Below are 14,973 nucleotides of genomic sequence, written 5' to 3' on the forward strand. Positions count from 1 at the left end.
ATAGTCATAGTAATGCTGTACACTGACTTGTCCAAAATTTTGATTTAACTCTATCAGGAGGATGAAGGGGACAGAAAGTGTGCAGATTTTGGGAAACGGTGGTGAAAGAGCTAAATCCTCATTTCCAACACAATGAGAAGTCAATACATACGGCCTAAAACTTAAAAACTAAGAGGTATCACTATGTGTATATTATTTAAGGACGTGGAGATGAATTCCAAATGAAAAAGATAAAAGAGTTGAAGTGGTTCCTTCAGGGGACCAAAAAATGGAGAGGGGCAAAGTCTGATTTGGGCAGAGAGGTAATAAGACTTATAAAATAATTAACTCTTTAAATTGTATCCCACAAAAACACACATTCACATACATCTGTGAAAAGACTAAAACAAAATGTTTTTTAAAGGGATAAGGAGGAACTTATTACAAAGCAATAGTTAATCAAAACAGAGTGATACTCTCATAAAGATAGACACATAGACCGATGGAATAGAATAGAGAGCCCGGAAATAAACCCTTGAGTACATGGTCAAATGATTTTCAACAAGGGTGCTAAGACTATTCAATGGACAAAAGACAGTCTCTTTGGTAAATGGTGTTGGGGAAAAATGGACCTACACATGCAAAAGAATGAAGTTGACCTTACACCATACACAAAAATTAACTAAAAATGCATGAAAGACCTAAAACTATAAAACTCTTAGAAAAAAACATAGGGAAAAAGCTTCATAACACTGGGACTGGCAAGGATTTCCTGGATATGATGCCAAAAGCCTAGGCAACAAAAGCAAAAATAGACAAATTAGACTACATGAAAATTTAAAACTTGTGTGCATCCAAGGACACAATCAACAGAGTGAAAGGCAACCTGTGGAATGGGAGAAAATATTTGCAAATCACATATCTAATAAGGAGTTAATAATCCAGAATATATAAATAACTCCTACAACTCAACAACAACAAAAAACAAATAACCCAATTTTTAAATGCGCAAAGGACTAGAATAGACGTTTCTCCAAAGAAGATATACAAATGTCTTACAAGCATATGAAAAGATGCTCAACATCACTAATATTAGGGAAATGCAAATCAAAACCACAATGAGATATCACCTCACATCCATTAGGATAGCTACCATCAAAAAAAACCCCAGAAAATAACAAGTGTCGGTGAGGATGTAAAGAAATCGGAACCCTCGTGCACTGTTGTTGGGAATGCAAAATGGTACAACTGTTTTGGAAAATACTATGGAAGTTCCTCAAAAAATTAAAAACAGAACTGCTGTATGACCCAATAATTCTACTTCTGGTAAAATGCATCTTTTACCACAATTAAAAAAAAAAAAAGGACAAGGAGGCAGTTGGATATACATGCCTTTAGCTCTAAAGAAAGATCTAGACTGGAGATGAAATATGTGCAACAGCTAGGACTTGGTAATCATTAGGGCTAAGGGTGTAACTAGCTTTGAACAGAAAGGTAAAGACACGTAGGACCCAGCTTGCAGAATGTCTATAGTTACTGGCTTGTGAGAAAAGAATGAGTCTACAAAGGAGACTGAGGAGGAGTGGGTGGAGAGGTAGAAGGAAAGCCAAGGGAGGGGAGCATCTGAAGAAGGCAGTAGTCAACCACCGAGCCTCGAGCTCCGTGCTGCTGAGAGGTAAGGGGGCAGTCCAACAAAGAGTGAAAACTCCATCAGATTTGGTAACACGGGAGTTACAGGTAACATCAGCCAGAGCTGTTTCAGTAAAATGATGGAGGCGAAAGCCAGGGATTGAATATACAAGAGAGAGAAGAGATCATCAGTGTGAGGTCCTGAGAAGAGGGCGGGGGCAGGCATGGGTGCCCCAGGTGAGGTGGAGGACTGGCCTCGGAGAGGAGAAGGGAGGCTCCATGATGGCAACAGGGAGGTCAAGGAGAGGATGAGTGAGGATGCTGATGGGTTTGGAAGTTGTAGAATTTGAATCCACAGCTTCAATTTTCTCTATGAAATACGGGAGGAGTGCAGGAGTTCAGTGGGCTGGCAAAAGTGGTACTGAAATGATAGGCTGAGTAAGAAGGGAAGGAGAGGGCTGAAGGCTGGGAAAAGGCAGAGATCCCAATGAGGGTGTGGAGGGATGGGGGCCAAAGGTGGGAGGAAGGAAAGGGCGCTGTGGTCGGAAAGCAAGAGGCTTGGACTGGGGGCTTGTGGGGATGACAAGTCCAAGGTGAGAATCAGGGCATGAGTGGGTGAGGTGGGCACAGGAGAAGCTAGAGTGGTGCCACCAGGTGAACCAGGTCTCCTTAGCCGCAGGCTAACATACCGCCCCGCTCCACCAGTAGTCACCAACCCAAGATATCACAGCAGCGTGCTGGTAATGGAAGACACAGAGCCAAACGAATCCTCTGCCCTCCGCAACCTGTTCCTCGGCCCAAGGGACTATACTTTGCACCCAAAAGGTGATCTTAGAACCGGACACTGGAAGAGTATCAGTCGAGGCTGGAACGGAAATTTAAAGAAAGAAGGGTGACACCACTATAATTTTAATCAAAAACAAAACAAAACAGAGAGTGGCTTGTTTTGTCCAGGGAGGCAAATCTGCTAAGTTGGTTTCAGACCCTCCCTCTCCGCCTCGCCTCATCCCACCAGTGTTGGTCCCCTTACAGCAGCTCCTCTCACACTTAATAGCATGTTGAAATCCCCTGGGGAACTTCAAAAATCCTGCAGCCCAGGTCCTACCTCCAGGGATTCTGGCTGAACTAACCTGGGACACAGCCTGGGCTTCGGGAAATTTCAAAGCTCTCCAGGTGATACTCATGTGCAGCCAGGGCTGAGAACCACTGCCTCAGAGCAAGTTCAGAGCTGGAGCAGCTGCCTCCCCCAGCACCCAGGCTACATCACTTCAAGGGCAACAGCCAGTTGCAAGGGTTTCTGGACCATTCTAGAGAACAACAGGCTCCCCTCTCCTTATAGAACTGCCAGGCTCTAGCCCAGACCAGAAAGAAAACCGTGTAAAGCTGAGCTTGGTTGATGCCTCCAGGGCCTGGGTGCCCTGCCTAGTTAGCCGGGTTTGCACATTTTGAGCAATCAGGCTGGATAACACTCCCCGGAGCAGTGCTCAGGTGGAGGAGGGCAGCGAAGAAAGGCCAAATGGCTTCAGGTGTGGTGTGAAATTGGGCATGAGGGACAGTCAATCCTACCAGGAGAAGCAACCCAGACGGCAAACAAACAGGGCAGGGTGGACTGAGACCAAGTTATGCGGACAGCTCAGCGGTCACAGAACTCCACCAGAGCCAACAGGGCTGCCTTCTCTCCGCACCTCCAGAGACTGAAACTTTCCACCAGGGACAGAGCATGGGGAGACAGCATGACGTGGCGGTCCCAAGACAAAGCCAGAAAGCCCATGTCTGTAGGGAATGTGACATGCAGTCTTAACCTCAAGAAGGAGCCTCACACTCTGACTCTAACCAGCACAGGGGTGGAGCCAGGCCTCATGGGGTCTTTGTAGGACAAAGAGAGGCTCCCACGGGGCCCACACTGCAGCATCCGCAGTGGCACCCAGGACCACCAGATTCACCCACTCTTCCCACAAGGCTCTGTCGATCCCTCTGCACCCCACACATGGGGCTGCCCTGGCCTGTTTGTTCATCTCTGCCTCCAGCAAACCTTGGTCACTGTGGTACCTCAGAGGTGCACCTAGAGGGCACATGAATGGGTCTAGTGGACACATGAATGGAAAGGAGAGGATGTGTCCACTGTTCCTAAGCAAAGAATCAATAGCTCTTAGTCAGGGGAAGTTTTTTTCTGGGGGCCTCCTCCAGACCTGCTAAATCAGGCCCTTTGGAGGTGGGGCACTGGGTGATTAGTATTTCTACTCCTGATTAGGAACCACTGCCCTACAGCCGAAGGGTGTCACACTTTAGTGGGCATAAGAATCACCAGAGGTGCTTGTCAAAATGCAGATTTGAGCCACAAATCATTTGGAAAAAGAAATCTACAAAGTAATATCATCCAGTAGCGTCAATAAACATGATCCATCACGGATGAGTGGATAAACAACTTAACACATTGATTTTCAACAAAGGTGCCAAGGCAGTTTAATAGGGAAAAACTAATCTTTTCAACAAATGGTGCTGGAAAGCTGAATATCTGTAAGAAAAAAAATTAATGTTAACTCTTACCTCACACCACACACAAAAAATAACTCAAGATGTATCATAGACCTAAACATAAAAGTTCAAACTATAAAACTTCTAGAAGAAAACAGGAGAAAATCTTTGTGACCTTCATAGGCAAAGATTTCTTAGGTAGGACACAAAAAACATGAACTACAAGGGGAAAAACTGGAAATCTGGACTTCATCAAAATTAAAGACTTCTAGAACTCTTTGAAATTCACTGTTAAGGAAATGAAAAAGAAAGCCACAGACTGGGAGAAAATGTTTGCAATACTTATATTCAACAAAGGACTTGTATCCAGAATATATACAGAACTCTTAAAGCTCAGTAAGAAGTTAAACAACACCCCTACACACATAATGGGCAAAAGATTTGAACAGGCATTTCAAAAAGAAGATATACAAGTGGCCAATAAACACACCAAAAAATACTCAACATTGTAGTCATTAGGGAAATGCAAATTGAAACCACGAGGTGCCTCCACAAATTAGTTTAAACAACTAAAATTTAAAAGATTGACAGTGCACATATACTAAAATTGTAAAGATACAGAGATTAGCATGGCCCTGTACAAGGATGACATGCAAATTCGTGAAGGGTTCCTTTTTTTTTTGGTGAGGAAGAGTGGCCCTGAGCTAACATCTGCTGCCAATCTTCCTCTTTTTGCTTGAGGAAGATTAACCCTGAGGCTAACACCTGTGACAATCTTCCTCTATTTTGTATGTGGGACACTGCCACAGCATGGCTTGATGAGTGGTGTGTAGGTCCGCGCCTGGGATCTGAACCTGCAAACCCCAGGCCGCCAAGGTAGAGTATGCAAATTTAACCACTACACCACCGGGCCAGCCCCGCATTCCATATTTTTTTAATGACAAGACCTAGGCTGGTAAGAATTGTGCAAGAACATTTGAAGAATTATGTTTGGTTTTTAACACAAAAATTAAGAAAATAAAAATGGAAGATTTCAGTGAGTCTACAACTTTACACTTGACTAAATATCTACACTTTATACTAAATATCATCTGGTTCATATTTAGATATTTCTAGAAATAAAACCACTCGTATTTTCTGATGTTCCACTAATATTAGAGTATCATCTTTGTGCATCACTTGTCATGAACTTTTTTACTTTTCCTTTAGGAAAAAAAAGGAGCATTTCTTTACAAGTAAACGTTTTTCGATTAATGTTGAATATATATATATAATTTATTATATATTATGTTTCAATTAAAGTTGAATTACATATTTTTATTTATTATGTATATACATATATCTAACAAATAAAAGACTGACAAAATCAAGTGTTGGTGAGAATGTGAAGTAAGTGGAACTCTCATACATTGTTCATGGGAATTCAAAACGGTACAACCACTTTGGAAAAGTATTTGATAGCTTCTTACTAAATTAAACATATACTTATTGTATAACCCCACACATACACACACACACGTGCACAAACTTGTTCATAACAGTTTTATTCATGAGAGCCTGAATCTGGAAATAGTTCAAATACTCATCAATAGGTGAAATGAATAAGCAAACTGTGGTATATCCACACAATGAAATACTACTCAGTAATAAAAAAATGAACGATATACACAAACAACATGGAGGAATAGTAAAATCAAGATGAGCAAAAGAAGTTAGACACAGAAAATTACATACAACACGCATTAGTTTCCTAGGGCCGCTGTAACAGATTACCACAATCTTGGTGCCATAAAACAACAGAAACTTATTCTCTCCGAGTTCTGGATGCCAGAAGCCCAAAATCGAGGTGTCAGCATAGCTGTGCTCCCTCTGGAGGCTCTGGGGGAGAATCTTTCCTTGTCTCTTCCAGCTTCTGAGAGCTGCCAGCGTTCCTTGGCTTATTGCCACATCCCTCCAATCTCTGCTTCCATCTCCACATTGACTTCTCCCTGCGTGTATGTGTGTATGTGGGCCCACCCAGATGATCCAGAACTATCTCCTTATCTCAAAACCCTTAACTTAGTCATATCTTCAAAGACACGTTTTCCAAACAAGGCAACATTTATAGGTTCCAGAGATTAGGACATGATATGTCTGGGGCCACCATTCAACCCACCACATCGCATGATTCCATTTATATGAAATTCTAAAAGGAATAAAACTACTCTATAGTAACAAAAAGAAATGGCTATCTGGAGCCAAGGGGGTAGTTAATTGACTGCAATGGGGCATGAGGGAATGTTCTGGTGTGAAGGAGACACTCTATGTCATGATTGATATGATGGTTACACGACGGTGTGAATTTATCAAAACTCATCAAACTTTACCCTTACAGTGGTTACATTTTATTATACGTAAATTATGCTTCATCAAAATTAATTTAAAAATAAAACAAAAAAGTGTAAACTTTACAAGGGGACCAACCTTGGAAAGTCAGATTTGGCAAGTCTGGGGTGCATTTTAAATAAACAGCCCAGGTACCTGGAAGGCAGGTCGTCCTGGAACCTCACTGGAAAAACAGCACTGGAAGTTGGGGAAAGGACCTACCACATCCTGCTGCCTTCCCTTAGGCTCCTTAGATACCTGAGAGGTAGGTGCTGAGCAGGGGGCGCCGTGCAATGGAGTCTTGTCCACAGTGAGATCAGGCTGTGAGGAGAGACACCCATAACTAACTTGAGCACAAGGCAGGTATGACAAGAACTCATAGGTCTAGAATCACAGAGGAAGGTGAATTTGACCGCAGATTATGATAAAACTCTCTGGACAGGGTAGCATTTGCGCTGGGCCCTGACGATGGGACAGGATTTTGACATGGGGAAACATCAATGCCAGTTTCTTCCTGCTCATGTCTGCTTAGCACGTCGTGGGTCCTCCGTGGCTGCCTCTCCATCCGAGTCACGCCTGCTCAGGATGGCCTCTCCAGCCATTCTATTCTGCCTCCTGTCTTTTGCCCATGCTGGGCCATGTGCCAGTCATGACAATCCCTTCTCTAGATTCTTCACCAACAAAGCCCCAACAAGACTTGACCTTCAGTACAGCATGCTGGGGAGGCCTCTCCTGTCCCTTCTCTTGACTACGAGACCCCCAGGTTCCAATCCATAGCTCCAGCCAGGCCTTCGTGTTCCGAGGGCTCTACCTCTTTCCTGACTCCTTGAACCCTTCCTGCATCTGCTCTAATTCTGGTTTCTCATGAAACCTTTACATTCCTGCTTTCCAGCTGGGCCCTGAGGGGCTCTGTGCATGGTCAAGTCTTCTCCTCTGACCTGGCTCCTGATCCCCACCTCCATTCCCCAACCCTGGCTCTTCCTAGGCCTCCATTCCTCAACTCCTAGACTCTCAGGGATGAACTCAGGCCAAGGCCGCAGGGCCTCTCTGGACTGAAAATGAAGCAATTTGAAGCTTCTCAGACGTTAGTCCCAGCGCAATCCCCTGGATTTGGTCCCGTGTGCCTTGCCCCAGGGATGCAGCTTGGAATCTCTTAGTCCTTATCCTCCTCGTCTCCCAATAAGCCAGTAAGCTTCTCCTACCCCTCCCTCCTTTGCTAAGTGAGGAAGGGCAGGCTTCCTGGAGCCAGGTCCAAGCCACAACTGGGAAAGCTGAACCCTGGGTGCTCCAGGTCTGCCTCCCTGTGTCCTTGCTCTCACCACACAAGATGCTCCATTCTTTACTTGTATCATCTTTATGGAGCGAGCAGAGCTCCCCATTGACCAGCTGAGCAGGTAAGCCTGCAAGGGATCCCAAGATGGGAAGTCTGCAGCCTGCGGGGCCACAACCAAGTCTGGTGACGCCTCCACCTTTTGAAGAGCTCTATGGCCTCCAAGATCTGGTCCCAGGAGACAGGGAATAAAGCCATGGGGAGAGAATGGGGTCTTCTAGGGAGCTCACAACCCTAGAGTGAAGAGGAGACCTCACCGTGGCAAGCACCCTGAACCCACCACCTTGTGTCAAAGACTTGGATCCAGAACATGTCTTTAAGTGGGGCCTGCAGGTCCCAAATGCCCTGGTAAGGAACAGCCACCGGGAGGAGGATGCCTTCCTTTCTTTCCAGAAGACCAGGCCTAGACCATGGGCAAACTGGACACTAAATAAGGCTCCAATATGTGTCCAAGACCCCCATCAGGGTGTGACAGGCTGTGACAGGTTCCGGCACCAGGGACCCAATAATGGGGCTGTCCAGGACCCCCAGTGAACCACTGTCACCCTCACCTACTCTGGGAAACATTCTGACCCCTAAGGAAGGGAACCCAGTGTTTGAAATAACCAGGTGGAGCCCAAACCTTACTCTAACACTGAGAGCCTGACTAGAGATAGTAATTATGGCTGCTCACGATATTTTAGCTTTTCATCCTCCTGGCACCTAGCATTACACTTCCCCTCCCACTTTAGTTGGATGGGGGTCACGTGACTAGTTCTAGCCAGTGAGTTGTAACCAGAAGTGACAGGTGTCAACTCTGGGCTGGAGCATTTAATTGCTGATAGATGATGCTCCAAGGCTCTCTCTCCCTTCTACCATGGCAATCAGCAATGTTCCAGATGGTGGCTGCTCCATCAGCCTGACCTGGAGTGATGATGATGATGACCTGGTGCAAAGCTCCCAACCTATCCTTGGTGGACATGAGCATGGGCAGGAATTAAATCTTTGTTCTTTCAAGTCACTGAGATTTGGGGGCTGCTGTTACTGAAGCATAACCCAGCCTATCCTGACTGAAACATCGGTCAAAGGCCAACCAGCACCACACATGTTCAATATCACCTACCCCCAGTGACCCCCCACAGCCTTGTTTCCCAATCAACCACTTTTGTCTTTGGGTCCAGGCCAACAGCTCTAACACCATGAAAGAGTAAGGATGCCACAGAGCCCTGCCCAGCTTGAAAATTCCAAGTCGATGCTCTTCTCTGAGACTAAGATGCCAGCACTTCAGGATTTAGTGGATTCCAGTGGAGGGTTAGGGTGAGGCTTTGGCGGCTACAAGTGGCAAAGCTCAGGCCGCCAACCAAATACCAGGGGTTGAACCGTGACATGTGAACTGATGTCTGACATCAGACGCCGGAGCTCCAACACTTCTTGTCTGCTTTGACTAAAGACAGACTGACTTTACCTCTTCCATGGTTTCTTTTTGGCCAAGGAGGACTCCCACCTGTGGTCCTGACCTGACGACGCCACTGGGGCACCATCTTCAGCCTCAAATCCCAGGGAGTCTTGGTGGTGTTCCTGTGCCTCCATCAATCTTCTAATTTGCTATCTCATGGGAGATGTAACTCCTAGTCTTCCTTCTTTGCTTCCAATACTTGCCAGCTCAAGCCTCACGCCTTGGCCTTGGCCTGTCATCACCCTTCTCTCCCATCATTTAAACAGCTTCTAACCCCACATCTCCAGGAAGGTCTCCCGACTGATAGGGGCTGGCTGATGGGTACTGAGGCCTCACCTGGCCCTCCCTTAGAGTTCCCCCACTCACTCCTACTCCTGATTATCACTTTACTACATCTTTACTGTCTTACAAAGATCTAATTTTACCCTTTCAAGTCAAGTGGGTAGGGAGAGGAGAGGGAATAAATGAATTTTTATGAACCTCTGTCACGAGCTGGTTGCTCCCCCTCACTTGCCCCTCCATTCAAGTGGAGGGTAAGAGGTTAAAGGCACAGGCTCTGAAAACTAATTGTCTGGCATTGAGTCTCTGCTCTGCTGTTCACCAGCTGTGTGATTTTGGACAAGGTGCTTAACGTCTCTGGGCCTCAGTTTCCTTTTTTTGTAAAATAGGAGTAATTTGTGATGGCCATTAACAACTCATCAGGTTGCTGTGGCTACTAAATGAGTTACTAGACATAAAGTGCTTAGAACAATGCCTAACACAGAGTGCTCAACACATGTGAGTCATTATGACTCACTTATAGAGTATCTAAGTGTGCCAGACAAAGGAGTACAAAATAGACCTATTCATTCATTCAACAAATATTGGGAGGCTGCATCCAGCCCATACTGTGGTGGGAGCTGGGGACATGTCCCACCCTCATGAAGCTCCCAGTCTGGTGAGAGAGGGAGGCGGACACTACACAAGTAAACAGTTCAAATATACACCAGCAAGCTGTGGTCCAGGCTAGGAACGGAAGGAACAGGTGCTGTAATAGACACTGAGGGAGACAGAGAAGTTGGGGTGGTCAGCGAAGACCTCTCTGATATTTAGAGCACAATCTGAAGACGAGATGGAGCTGAAATATAGAGAGTGAGTGTGAGGGAGACCTGTGGGGAGAGGAGGGGGGTGAGGCGGCAGGGCAGGGTCAGTCAGGCCCTGTTTGCCACGGTGTCCTGAGTGCAACCAGAAGCCACTGGATGGTTGTAAGCAGAGAAGCAGTGGGATCCCCTCCTACATCTTTCTCCGGGGACACTGCAATTCCTCTTTTTACTGAGGATGAAACTGAGACCCAAGGTGATGGTGCTGGCAAATGGTGCAGCTGGATTTAGGACAGGTCTCATAAGTCCCAGCACAGCCAACTTGCCAATTCACCCTGCCCTTCTCACTCACCCCTGTCCCGCATAGCAGAAACCCACCACACGAGTAATACCTCGTTACCTCCAAAGCCCGCCACCTGCCTGTGGGGTCATGGTGCCTGTCTCGATTTAAACTAACACCACACCCAGGGCTCTGCCATGTGCAATTGGGTGTCCAGTGCAAGTGTTCATGCCAATGGCTTCTGCAAATGAACTGCTTTCCCGCACTTTGTCCCCACCACTTTTTCCATCCCCCACAACCACCAGAGTTAACACCCAAGCCAATAACCGCAGGCAAACGTGTTTCTCCCTGGGACAAAAGTAAACACACAACCACAGGGATGTGTCTTGGGCCCAGAATGGAAGGGGCCAAGGGGCCAGGGATGACAAATCCCCCGAGAATCCAGCTGGAAGCTCCCCCAAGAGACACCCCTCCCCAAAATAGGCAGAGAGGGTCAGGAACACCCATGCAAACAGCAGATCCACAAAACCCCCACTGTGCCCACGGCTTTTCCCACCTCAGCCCTTTCTATTTTTATCGGGAGAGTGAGAAGGGGTTGCCAGGCGGGGCCATGCTGCTGTTTATGTCTGAAATTTGAAAAGATGCACAGTGTACTTGGGAGAAGGCGTTTGCAGTTAAAGGAATTTCAGAGGAGAATTTCAAACCCAGCGGGGTGAATAGGTGCCTTGTGTTCTGGCTTTTGACTCTGGAAAAGCCACGTTTCCAACCAAGGCATGCAGAGGGGCCAGGGATGGGGAGAAAATGCACGGGTGTGAAATTTGGACAGGCAGTGGGACCCAGCTCATGTGGGCACAGGGAACAACTGATTTTCAGACTGGGGATGCTTGGGGAGGAAGCCCTTCTGCCCCTCCGGTGTAATTCCTATTTATTTAGCCCCCGACTAATTCATAGACTTTCCTCACCCTCTTAGTCTTACCTGATTAACCCCACTCGATTCTGACCATTCTCTACTGTGCATCTGTCATCTATCTATCTCCTCTTGATCATGAGTTGTACCGCAGATGTATTTTCTCATATACACATATTTGCTTGTTAAGGCTTTAAGTCACTTTTATTTGTCAATTTTCTGTTTCCTAATTAAATTGTAAGTGTCTCTTTGATAGCTATACGGCTACCATTTCTTTGACACACACATAACTCAGAACCTGGTCGAGCGTTTGACTCTGTAGGCACCACAGTGGGACCCAATGGTCCTATTCTATCAACTGTGGAAAGTGGGAGGCAGGAAAAGCAACAATAAAATGAACGCCCCGCCCCAAGCTGAATAAATTTTATCATATCTCTCTTCTCTTCTCCTTCATCCTTCAAAAGTTAAACTGGCTGTGACACAGCTCTGTATAAAACGTTCTAGCTCAAACTATGCATGGCCCTTATTAAACCAGAGATCCTCAAAAAGGTGGGCTGACTTTTGGGGGCTGGACTTCTGACCTGATCTGGGATCTAAGGTGGACCTGATGCCAAGGTTCAGTGGTGAGAACTGGCCAGTGTATATAAGAAGGTCATAGCTGTTTATCTCATTTCTTTGGGCCTAGGGGTAAGGAGCACTAGCCTCATTTGTGCATCTGTCATCTATCTATCTCCTCTTGATCATGAGTTGTACCACAGATGTATTTTCTCATACACACATATTTGCTTGTTAAGGCTCATTTGTGCCTATAGCTGCAAAAATGCAACAGTTTTAACAATTCATTAGCCACAAGTCCTAAGAGCCACAAGATGCAGTTGTCATGCGATTAAACTCTAGCTCTATGTCTGATGAAAGTTCACTGCTTGACATTTGTCTATATGTCTTTTTCTCTAGAACCTCCTTATACGCATCACTTTTCCTTGAGTGTGTCAGGGTCTCTGGCATTCCCTCCCTATGTTTCTGGGTCTCTCTCTGTTTCTCTTAGTATTCTTGCATTTCTATCCAACAGCCTCTCTTCCTCCACCTTTCCCACTATTCTACTTTCTCCTTTAATTAGTTACATTATGCAATTAAGGTATATTTTAGCATTTGTTGAACAGAATTTAATGTTCCCTGTTTTTACATGAAAACTAAATGTGTGGACTCTCAGGCTAAGCATTTCCCCGAGCTCCAGGCCCACATTTCTCTCTGCCTGCTGGCCGCCTCCCCCCGGATGTCCCTCCACCTCTGAAAACCCAATTTGTCTACAATGGAACTCGCTGTCTTTTCTCCCCAAGCCAGCTACCCTCCTGACTTCCCTGTTGCTGTCACAGTGACTCCCCATCTCCCAGTCATTCAGGTTCAGAAGTTTGAGGCCATCCTTGATTCTTGCCTCTCTCCCCCCAAGATCCAGCATCTTTGATTTTTCCTTTCAAAGTCCCTTCTCTTGACTCTTATGGCCATCACCAGAGTTATCATCCCACCACCCAGAGATGTGTTTTGTTTATCCTTCAATGTTTTGACGCATGCCACATTTTAAATTTTTTACTTAGTCGTCTGATTTTACATAAAAATCCAGATATTTGGGTTCTCGAGGAAAACAATAACAATAACTACCACCACCACCACCACCACCACCACGTCTACATGATCCAGCAACAATGAGCCTGAATTCCTGAATGGTGACACTCAGTTGGAGCTGGGTAGTGGCTGCCCCTTTGGATGGAGCACACACTCTCCAGTTTGCCTCAAGTTTGAGTGAAAGAAGCCAGACACAAAGGAGTACTCAGGGGAAGATAACATTTCCATCAGGTTCAAACACAGACAAAACTGGTCTGTCAGTGAGGTCAGACAAGTGGTCTCCCCGGGTGGGTGTACCGACCAGAAGGGGCACAGGGAACCTTCTAGGGAGCTGGAAATAGTCTACATCTTGATTTGGTTGTGATTACAATGGTGTTTATACGTGGGAACAATTAACTGAATTGTACACTTAAGATGCCCTTTAGTCTATGTAATTATATATCAACAGAAAGAAAGGGGGGAGGAAAAAAGCGTTGGTGCAATGCCTAGCTTAGTACCCAGCACACGCTAGGTCCTCAACAAATGTCACTGTAAAAGAAAGACAATGCTGACCCCTGCTACAGCACAGATGAACCTCGAGGACACTTTACTAAGTGAATAAGCCAGTCAATAAAGGACAAATACCATATGATTCCACTTACACGAGGGACCTAGAGTCATTCAACTCGTAGAGACAGAAAGTAGAATGGTGGCTGTCAGGCTGGGGGAGAGGGGAATGGGGAGTTACTGTTTAATGGATACAAAGTTTCAGTTTGAGAAACAGAAAAAGTTCTGGAGGTGGATGGTGGTGATGGTTGCACAAAAATGTGAATGTACTTAATGCCACAGAACTGTACACTTAAAACGGTTAAAATGATAAATTTTATGTTATGTATATTTTACCACAGAAATAAATAAGTAAAGATTACTATGACGATGAGGCTGTGCTGGCCCACGAGGGAACTGACATGCCATTTTGTTGAACTTGAGATTTTGAGACTAGACAGAGTACCCTCCAGCATGTTTTTTTTTTTTGTGAGGAAGATCAGCCCTGAGCTAACATCCATGCCAATTCTTTTTTTTTTTTTTTTGCTGAGGAAGACCAGCCCTGAGCTAACATCTATTGCCAATCCTCCTCCTTTTATTTTCCCCCCCTTTTCCTCCCCAAAGCCCCAGTAGATAGTTGTATGTCATAGCTGCACATCCTTCTAGTTGCTGTATGTGGGACGCGGCCTCAGCATGGCCGGACAAGCAGTGCATCGGTGTGCGCCCTGGATCCGAACCCGGGCTGCCAGTAGCGGAGCGCGCGCACTTAACCGCTAAGCCACGGGGCCGGCCCCACCAGCATGTTTTTAATGACTATTTCAAGATTGGAATGCCAACATGCAAAAGTCCTAAGAATAGAAGATAATCTAGTTAAATACTGCTTTTTTGCCTTATATATTCTGTGTTTTCTCCCCCTAGAGGAATATGCATTAAAAAAACCAAACAGATCAATAGCAATAACTAAAATGTCAAGGTAACTATTCCCCAGGACTTTAATATCAAAGAAGTGCCAAGTTTTGCGGGGAAAAGTCATGCCTGTGTCTTAGCAGATCATTTTCAAGCTATGGAGTTGCTGTCTGTACCTCTTAGATTTCATCTCTAGCAAGTGTTCTTGGGGTACTGTATTTGTTCATTTCATAAGTATATATTTCGTATCTACACTATAGTTTGTAAAAATCTGGCACAAAAATTTTTCAGAATGAGCTAATGTTTATCAATGAAAGAAAATAAAAACATCAAGTGCCATGTGACATTGCCATGTGACAATAACAGAAAGAGCAGAGAAGAGCCAGCTCAGGTCTAGGGTGTGGGAGGCAGCCCCTTAGGATCCAGGAACAGGGAGAGAGAAGG

The 14,973-nt window shown here is 45.5% G+C and overlaps 1 pseudogene; it reads left to right on the plus strand.

Moving 5' to 3' along the window:
* The first annotated feature begins 4,673 nt into the window (after positions 1-4,673).
* On the plus strand, positions 4,674-4,763 carry LOC147917680 (U6 spliceosomal RNA; annotated as a pseudogene).
* Positions 4,764-14,973: the final 10,210 nt, after the last annotated feature.

This window comes from Ceratotherium simum, chromosome 3 (assembly GCF_057802395.1).
Source record: "Ceratotherium simum simum isolate JZ-2026a chromosome 3, ASM5780239v1, whole genome shotgun sequence".
NCBI classification, from domain to species: Eukaryota; Metazoa; Chordata; class Mammalia; order Perissodactyla; family Rhinocerotidae; genus Ceratotherium; species Ceratotherium simum.